The sequence below is a fragment of the Zalophus californianus genome, chromosome X (assembly GCF_009762305.2).
Source record: "Zalophus californianus isolate mZalCal1 chromosome X, mZalCal1.pri.v2, whole genome shotgun sequence".
Lineage (NCBI taxonomy): Eukaryota > Metazoa > Chordata > Mammalia > Carnivora > Otariidae > Zalophus > Zalophus californianus.
The window spans coordinates 49957895-49967739 of NC_045612.1; the positions used below are offsets into that span (position 1 = coordinate 49957895).

A 9845-nucleotide genomic window follows, 5' to 3' on the forward strand; every position below is an offset into this window, starting at 1 on the left:
TAGATAGATAGATAATCTTTTTACATAAATATCAGAGTAATTTTCCTGCTCTACTTTCGTGCACCCAAAGCTGAAATATCAATTGATTTAGCGACTTCAGTCAAGTAACCAGTTAAGTGAGGAAAAAAAAAATCATTAAGCCAATAGTTTGGCTAATGACTGAATGACTCAAATGACCAGTTAATTGAGTCAGAGGTGTTGTTCTACAAGCCTCAAATCGAGTATCATTCTTTTTGATAAAAAGAACAAAGTTGAAATGGAACAATTTTTGTTTGTGATTATATATATATTCATACCAATTGCATTAAAATCTGACTTGAAATTACAGCCATATCAAGAGTGTTTAAAAATGAACATAGTTCTATGAAGTTAAAGCTATGGCTGTTCATATGCTGATAATAGGACTTAAGGTGTAGGAATATTTATCAAAAAAAAAAATTTTTTTGTCAAATCAACCAACATGGTCTTACTTCTCTGTGCAAGATCAGCTTAAAGCCCAGAAAATATTTGCTTTTCCTGTCATGCTAACATGTTGAAGAACTGAGCTACTGAGTTTATGAAATATTATGTTTGGAAACCTTTTCAATTCCCTCTTGTCTCTGGGACCATGTAGATGCAGACTAAATTCAAATAGATTGAGATAAATAATTAAAATTAGCATCTACCTAAGCCTAAATCTAAATCTTCTTTCAAAGTGCAAAGTGATTCTCTGGAGAGTCACTTTTTCACCAGGTTCAATTCACCATTATCCATCTCTGTGACCCTGTAAGCATAGTAAAGCTCATATTTACATGTCACAGGTTATTAAATATCTCCCGGTAAGGCAAGGAAATTATATACTGACCATGGATTCTACAACTACTGCATACACCAGATATAATGGGGACAGAAACAACTGTGGGCTCATCAGTCTATTTATACCCAGTTTATGCTAGGGTAAATTATTTGAGAAAGCATAGCTTACTTGATAAAGAATGACATAAATTACAACCTGGTCTCAAATTGCATTGCTCACTTAATAATATACGAATTTGGTCAAATTACTTAACTTCATTTATTTTAAAAAAGGAGATATATCTCGATTTTTTCTTTTTTTAATTACATTTTATTATGTTATGCTAATCACCATACATTACATCATTAGTTTTTGATGTAGTGTTCCATGATTCATTGTTTGCATATAACACCCAGTGCTCCATTCAGTACATGCCGCATACAATGACATTTACACATGAAATACATGATTTTGGACTTCTGGTTTGGCAAAGCAACACTTACAGACTTAGAGAACACTCATAGCAGTATTACTTTTCCCCAGGTTTTAGAGCTTCCCTTAATCTGTAATGTAATATGCCCCCAATGATGTACTCAAATATTTAAAGGTTGAGGCATTACTACATGAATGTCCTAACACCTTCATTTTATCAATAGTGAGGTAGCCTTGATGTTCTGAAGTTGGTGCCTCAAAAATCATTTTTCTGAATTATAATCTATTTTCAGATATATAATAGCACTGGGAATAACTCAATAACTTTGAATTTGTGTCTCAATAATCTTATATTTTTAAAGGGCAGTAACAATAATATTAATACATCCATAATTTATGCCTTGTCAGCCATTCAACCATCTGGTAATCCATTAACAGTCGTGGTTTAGAATTTTGTGACTTATAAGAAGTGATCTCTGAAATTCTGCTTTCTTTTTTTCTTTTTTAATTTTACTTTATTATGTTATGTTAGTCACTATACAATCATCATTAGTTTTTGATGTGGTAATCCAAAATCCATTGTTTTCGTATAACACCCAGAGCTCCATGTAGTATGTGCCCTCCTTAATACCCATCAGTGGGCTAATCCATTCCCCCAGCCCCCTCCTCTCTAAAACCCTGTTTGTTTCTCAGAGTTCATAGTCTCTCATGTTTCATCTCTCCCTCCGATTTCCCCCCCTTCATTTCTCCCTTCCTTCTCCTAATGTCCTCCATGCTATACCTTAAGTTCCACAAATAAGTGAAACCATATGATAATTGACTTTCTCTGATTGACTTATTTCACTTAGCATAATCTCCTCCAGTCCCATCCATGTTGAGGTAAAAGTTGGGTATTCATCCTTTCTGATGGCTGAGTAATAGTCCATTGTATATATGGACCACATCTTCTTTATCCATTCATCTGTTGAAGGGCATCTCAGCTCTTTCCACAGTTTCACTATTGTGGATATTGCTGCTATGAACATTGGGGTGCATATGGTCCTTCTTTTCACTACATCTGTGTCTTTGGGGTAAATACCCAGGAGTGCAATTGCTGGGTCATAGGGTAGCTCTATGAGGAACCTCCACACTGTTTTCCAAAGTGGCTGTACCAACTTGCATTCCCACCAACAGTGTAAGAGTGTTTCCCTTTCTTCACAACCTCTCCAACGTCTTTTGTTTCTTGCCTTGTCAATTTTTGCCATTCTAACTGGTATAAGGTGGTATCTCAATGTGGTTTTGATTTGAATTTCCCTGATGGCTAATGATGATGAACATATTTTCATGTGTCTGTTAGCGATTTGTATGTCATCTTCAGAGAAGTGTCTGTTCATGTATTCTGCCCATTTTTTGACTTGATTATTTGTTTTTTTGGTGTTGAGTTTGAGAAGTTCTTTACAGATCTTGGATACCAGCCCTTTATCTGTAGTATGATTTGCATATATCTTCTCCCATTCTGTGGGTTGCCTCTTTGTTTGGTTGACTGATGAAGTCCCAAAACTTCATTTTTGCTTTTGTTTCACTAGCTTTTGGAGATGTATCTTGAAAGAACTTGCTGTGGCTGATGTCAAAGAAGTTACTGCCTATGTTCTCCTCTAGGATTTTGATGGATTTCTGTCTCACATTAAGGTTTTTCATCCATTTTGAGTTTATCTTTGCCTATGGTGTTAGGGAATGGTCGAGTTTCATTCTACTGCATGTGGCTGTCCAATTTTCCTAGCACCATTTATTAAAGAGACTGTCTTTTCTCCATTGCATATTTTTCCTGCTTTGTCAGAGATTATTTGACCATAGAGTTGAGGGTCCATATCTTTTCTGTTCCATTGCTCTATATGTCTGTTTTTGTGCCAGTACCATGCTGTCTTGGTGATCACTGTTTTGTAATATAGCTTGAAATCAGGCAACGTGATGCTCCCAGCTTTTTTTTTTTTTCAACATTTCCTTGGCCATTTGGGGTCTTTTCTGATTCCATATAAATTTTGAGATTGTTTGTTCCGATACTTTGAAAAATGTCATTGGAATTTTGATCGAGATGGCATTGAAGGTATAGATTACTCTGGGTAGCGTAGACTTATTTTTTGGTGTTAAATATATTTATTGTAAACTTTAGACATAAAAATAGGTTCTCTAGGCCATTCACATGCACATTAAAACCAAAAAGCTGCAAACTACAACAATACATATAATTATACAAATGATGCCACCTTCTGATGTTTACAGAATTTCTGTCCATGCAAGGTGATCAGAGGCATTATCTATGAAGCCTTAAGATCCTGAAGTGTTACTACCAAACCTCTGATTAACACTGTGAAGTACATGTTTTGGAAGGCAGTTCCATGTGTTGGCTACCATTTCTTTAAAGCAAACGACTGCTTTTAAGCTTTGCCTTACAAGAGATTTTGGTTGAACTGGAAATGTAAGTATTTCATTACTGTGTGCAGCTCTGTGATGGACAAGAAAGTTATTGGCACACCCACCAAACACAATTACTTCTTGTCACTGGCACAAGCTGTATGCCATAATTTTGTTTTTTCAGTATAGGGATGATTAAACTGTATCCATTCATTTTTACTGATGCAGTAAGTCCAGGCATCACTTAGTGGCTGTTTATCAGTGGTAAATCCTCCAAAGAGAAAGAGATGATCTGAAGAAACTGGTGTTAGTGGGTGCCAAGATTGGCCAACTGGGCATATGCCTTGTGGAATTAATTCATTCCACTCCCATATGTCCAGATTAAGATAGTGAAGATCATTCATTCTAGCATCAGTAGTCATAGGCTGACTCCAGATAAATGTTTCAGTGTCGAAAATATGTACATGATCATTCCATCCTCTTGGGTGGCTTGAATTCCAAAAAGATGTTTCATCAAATTCAAAAGTTTCCAATACTTTATCTTCAGGTAAGTATCCATAACCTCCAAAAAATATTAACTTGTTTTTATATACCCAGATACCAAGTTTGTCCTTTGATGATGGAGGAATGCCTCAGCAATCAATCCTTTCCCACTGTAATACTCTGTCAACAGACCTTGAATCCAGCATGTAGAACTTATTTGTATTGCCTCTTGAATGGTGTCCTCCAAACAAGTAGAGCACCCTGTCTACACACACAGCACAGCTTCCTCACATGGAAGGAGGAACATCTCCTTCCCTGTTAATTTTTTTCCATCTTCCAGGCTCCATACTGTAGATCCATAGTTCTTCTCTAGGCAGGTAAAAGTCATATAATCCTCTGACTTGATTACTCTTCTAGCCGCCCCAGAGGAACATGTGGTACCCAACGCCCATGGCTACGTGGCCATTGCTCTTGGCGGGCAGGCGAGCTCCATGGACTCATAGCCCTCATAGGCTGGTGCCAGTAAGTCGTCTACCTGCACATTCTTGTTGCCATCAGCCATCTTGAGGCTGCATTTTTGTTCACCAATAATCCTCACACCAGAAAGGGGGTAAGAGACAAAGGAAAAGGAAGAAATGCACAGCCGCGAGAGGCGAGCAGAAGGAGGTGGCAAAAGGGACTGCTTGAAGGCCGCTCGCTGGCCGACAGCTCGCCACCGGTGCCCTCCCAGCCTTCCTCAGCAAGGACAGCCTCTCTGTTGCCTGGGCTGCACCGTGGGGTCATGGGCTGGGGGCGGCAGCTGGGGCAGTTGGCCTGGCCAAAAGGGGGTCTACTTGGGGCCAGGACTAGCTTCCAGCCTGCCCACCCCGCTTCCACCTTGCCTTTGGACGGCGCCGGACCCGGCCCTTGTTTAGCTGGGGGCGGAGGCACCCATTCCGCTAAAGCCGCCTGCAGGGTTCTAGCATAAACATTTTAACACTTTATTCTTCTGGTCCATGAGCATGGAATGTCTATCCATCTTTTTGTGTCTACTTCAATTTCTTTCATGACTGTTCTGTACTTCCTAGAGTATAGATTCTTTACCTCTTTGGTTAGGTTTATTCGGAGGTATTTTATGGTTTTTGGTGCTATTGTAAATGGAATTCTTTCTCTAATTTCTCGTTCTATAGTTGCATTGGTAGTGTATAAGAAAGCAACTGATTTCTGAGCATTGATTTTGTGTCCTGCCACATTACTGAATTTCTGTATGAGTTCTAGTAATTTGGCGGTGGAGACTTTTGGGTTTTCCACATAAAGTATCATGTCATCTGTGAAAAAAGAGAGTTTGACTTCTTCTTTGCCAATTTGAATGCGTTTTATTTCTTTTTGTTGTCTGATTGCTGTTGCTAGGACTTCTAGTACTATGTTGAACAATAGTGGTGAAGAGTGGGCATCCTTGCCCTGTTCCTAATCTTAAGGGAAAGGCTCTCATCTTTTCCCCATTGAGGATGATGTTTGCTGTGGGTTTTTCATAGATGGATTTTATGAACTTGAGGAATGTTCCCTCTATCCCTATACTCTGAAGAGTTTTATTCAGAAAAGGATGCTGTATTTTGTCAAATGCTTTTTCTGCATGAATTGAGAGGACCATATGGTTCTTCTCTCTCCTTTTATTAATGTGTTCTATCACACTGATTGATTTGTGAATGTTGAACCATGCTTGCATCCTGGGGATAAATCACACTTAGTTGTGGTAGATGATCCTTTTAATGTATTGTTGGATCCTATTAGCTAGGATTTTGATGAGGATTTTGGAATCCATATTCATCAGGGATATCGGTCTGAAATTCTCCTTTCTGATGGGATCTTTGCCTGGTTTGGGGATTCAGATAATGCTGGCCTCATAGAATGAGTCTGGAAGCTTTCCTTCTGTTTCTATTTTTTGAAACAGCTTCAGGAGAATAGGTATAATTTCTTCTTTGAATGTTTGGTAGAATTCCCCAGGGAATCCATCAGGCCCTGGACTCTTGTTTTTTGGGAGGTGTTTGATCACTGCTTCAATCTCGTTACTGGTTATTGGCCTATTCAGGTTGTCAATTTCTTCCTGTTTCAGTATTGGCAGTTTATAGGTTTCCAGGAAGGCATCCATTTCATCCAGATTGTTCAGTTTATTGGCATATAGTTGTTGATAATAATTTCTAATAATTGTTTCTATTTCCTTAGTGTTAATCATGATCTCTCCCCTTTCATTCATAATTTTATTAATTTGGGTCCTTTCTCTTTTCTTGTGATTAGTCAGGCCAGTGCTTTATCAGTGTTATTCTTTCAAAGAACCAGCTTCTAGTTTCATTTATCTGATCTACTATGTTTCTGGTTTCTAATTCATTGATCTCTATTCTAATCTTAATTATTTATCTTCTAATGCGTGGCTTAGGCATCATTTGTTGCTTTTTCTGTAGTTCTTTAAGGTGTAGAGTTAGTTGGTGAATTTGGGATTTTTCTATTTTTTTTGAGTGAGGCTTGGATGGCTATGTATTTCCCCTTTCGGACTGCCTTTGCAATATCCCATAGGTTTTGGACCAATGTGTTTTTGTTCTCATTGGTTTCCATGAATTGTTTAAGTTCTTCTTTGATTTCCTGGTTGACCCAAACATTCTTGAGCAGACTGGTCTTTAGCTTCCAAGTGTTTGAATTTCTGCCAAATTTTTTCTTGTGATTGAGTTCCAGTTTTAAAGCATTATGGTCTGAGAATATGCCAGGAATAATCTCAGTCTTTTGGTATTGGTTGAGACCTGATTTGTGACCCAGTATGTGGTCTATTCTGGAGAAAGTTCCATGTGCGCTCGAGAAGAAGGAGTATTCTATTGTTTTAGGGTGGAATGTTCTCTATATACCAATGAGGTCCATCTGGTCCAGTGTGTCATTCAAAGCTCTTGTTTCTTTGTTGATTTCCTGCTTAGATGATCTGTCTATTGCTGAGAGTGGAGTATTGAGGTCTCCTAAATTTAACGTATCAATATGACTTTTTATTTTGGTTAACAGTTCGCTTATGTAGATGGCTGCTCCCATGTCGGGGGCATAGATATTTACAATTGTTAGATCTTCTTGTTGGATAGACCCTTTAAGAATGATATAGTGTCCTTCTGTGTCTCTAACTACAGTCTTTAGCTTAAAATCTAATTTGTCTGATATAAGAATTGCTACCCCAGCTTTCTTTTGAGGTCCATTGGCATGGAAGATGGATTTCCATCCCTTCACTTTCAGTCTGGATGTATCTTTAGGTTCAAAATGAGTCTCTTGTAGACAGCATATGGGTGGGTCCTGTCTTTTTATCCAATCTGCAACCTTGTGCCATTTTACGAGAGCATTTAGGCCATTCACGTTGAGAGTGATTATTGAAAGACATGAATTTATTGTCATCATGTTGCCTGTGAAGACCTTGTTTTTATAGACTGTCCCTGTAAATGTCTGTTGTATATCACTCTTGGGGTCTTTCTCCTTTTATAGAACCTCCCTTAATATTTCTTGCAGGGCCAGCTTAGTGGTCACATATTCTTTTAATTTCTGCCAGTCTTGGAAGCTCTGCATCTCTCTGTCCATTCTAAATGACAGCCTTGCCGGATAAAGTATTCTTGGCTGCATGTTCTTCTTGTTAAGTACCCTGAATATGTTTTGCCAGCCTTTTCTGGCTTGCCAGGTTTCTGTGGTTAGGTCTGACGTTATTCTGATGTTCCTCCCTCTGTACATAAGGAATCTCTTCCCCCTAACTGCCCTTAAGATGGTTTTCTTAGTTCTAAGATTTGCGAGTTTTACTATTACATGCCAGTGTGTTGGCCTGTTTTCCTTGATCTTGGGAGGGGTCATCTCTGCCTCTAGGACACGAATATTTGTTTCTTTCTCCAGATTAGGGAAGTTCTCAGCTATTATTTGCTCTAATATATCTTCAAGTCCCCTCTCTCTCTCTCCTCCCCCTCTGGGATTCCAATAATTCTGACATTGGAACTTTTCATTGTGTCACTTATTTCTCTGGTTCCATTTTCATGGCTTCTGAGTTGTTTTTCCCTGGCCTCCTCTTTTCCCTTTTTATCTATTAAATTGTCTTCCAGGTCACTGATTCATTCTTCTGCCTCACTTACCCTAGCTGTTAGATTTTCTAGATTAGGGGTGCCTGTGTGGCTCAGTTGGTTCAGTGACTACTTTTGGTTCAGGTCATGATCCTAGAGTCCCAAGATTGAGTCCTGCATTGGGCTCCTTGCTCAGCAGGGAGTCTGCTTCCCCCTCTGACCCTCCTCCTTTTCATGCTCTCTGTCTCTTATTCTCTCTCTCTCAAATAAATAAATAAAATCTTTAAAAATTTTTAGATTATATAGATTAGATTGGATCTCCTTGCTAGCATTTTTGAGTTCTGCCAATTCAGCTTTCATTTCTGCCCTTAGAAACTCTGTGTTGCCATTAATTGATTTCTCCATTCTAGCTATTGTCTTCACAATTGCTAGCCTGAATTCCATTTCCGACATCTTGGTTATATCTGAATCCATTTGTAAATCTGTGGCATAAGTCATAATCTCTGAGTTTCTCCTATTTTGGGGGTTCCTCCTCCTTTCTGTTGAAGGATGGTTGAGGGAATGTATAGAGTTCAAGTTATTGACCACAACCCAAGCAAGATGCACCTGTTTTTGAGGGACCTTAAGGTTGCTGGCCTCTTGTTTTCCCAGGCTGTTTTCTAGGGGGAGGGGCCTGCCACACTGTTACTCAGGCAACCCTGTTTGGGCAGAGTTGACCTGCCCCCTGTGGCAGGGGATGTGCTCAGTGGGAACCATTTTTGGGGGGCTTTTGTTCTCTAGCTGCTTTTCTTCATGGCTTTCCACATCTCTTCCTAGAGTCAGAGCAGAAAACACCATTACCAACCCTCTGCCTCAGAGCAGAGAGATTGCAGTCTGTTCTTCAGTGAGCTCTCCAGGCCACTCTATCTCCGTTTCTGTCTTGCTGCTATAAACTGCAGCGTCCTGGGTTGTGTGCCCCTCAGCATGGCTCCCAGTCCTTGTCTCCAGGTCGGGGCACATCTCTGCCCTTTGTGCTTCTAGAAATGTCAGCCGCCCACAGTTTGCACATGCAGCCCTGCTGCTCCAGGTTTACATGGTGAGGGGGGCCTGCCCTAAAGTCCTTTCCCCACCACTACCGGCCTGTGAGCCTGTGCCCTGTCCCCAGCGCAGGAGGCTATCACTCATGGGCAGCATAGGATCTCCACAGCCAGGCTCCCTCCCGCTGCTCTTTATCCTCTGATATCTGCCCGCAGAATCATGGCTCCCCTCTTCGTACCTCGAAACCAACCACCTGCGATATTCTGTTTGTAGACATCCAGATCTTCTTACGTCTCAGGCTGATTTTGTTGGTATTCAGAGTGGTCTGGTAGATATCCAGCTCAATTCTGGGGACCAGTTGGAATAGGTTCCCCTACTCTTCCACCATCCTTTCCTCTCCCTGAAATTCTGCTTTCTATGTTGTAACCTCCTTATATTTACTAAACTAATACTTAAATATCATCATGACTAAATGTCATTTAAATCCTTCCTACTTTTCAAATAACACTCCACTTTTAGTTTCATTAGCTTTGTTCTGGAAACCACAGTCAAACATTTAAATAGTATTTTTCATAGCACATTAGAATTCTTAGTCCCCTTGGCTTTCTGCATATTTGCTGCATAGAATACTAAACTGAAATTTTCTTTTTTAAGATTTTATTTATTTATTTGAGAGAGAGAGAGAGTGCATGGAGTGCAAGCAG

General features: G+C 39.6%; 1 pseudogene; it reads right to left on the reverse strand.

Annotated features, from left to right (window-relative positions):
• Nucleotides 1-3511: 3511 nt before the first annotated feature.
• On the reverse strand, nucleotides 3512-4643 carry LOC113931416 (annotated as a pseudogene).
• Nucleotides 4644-9845: the final 5202 nt, after the last annotated feature.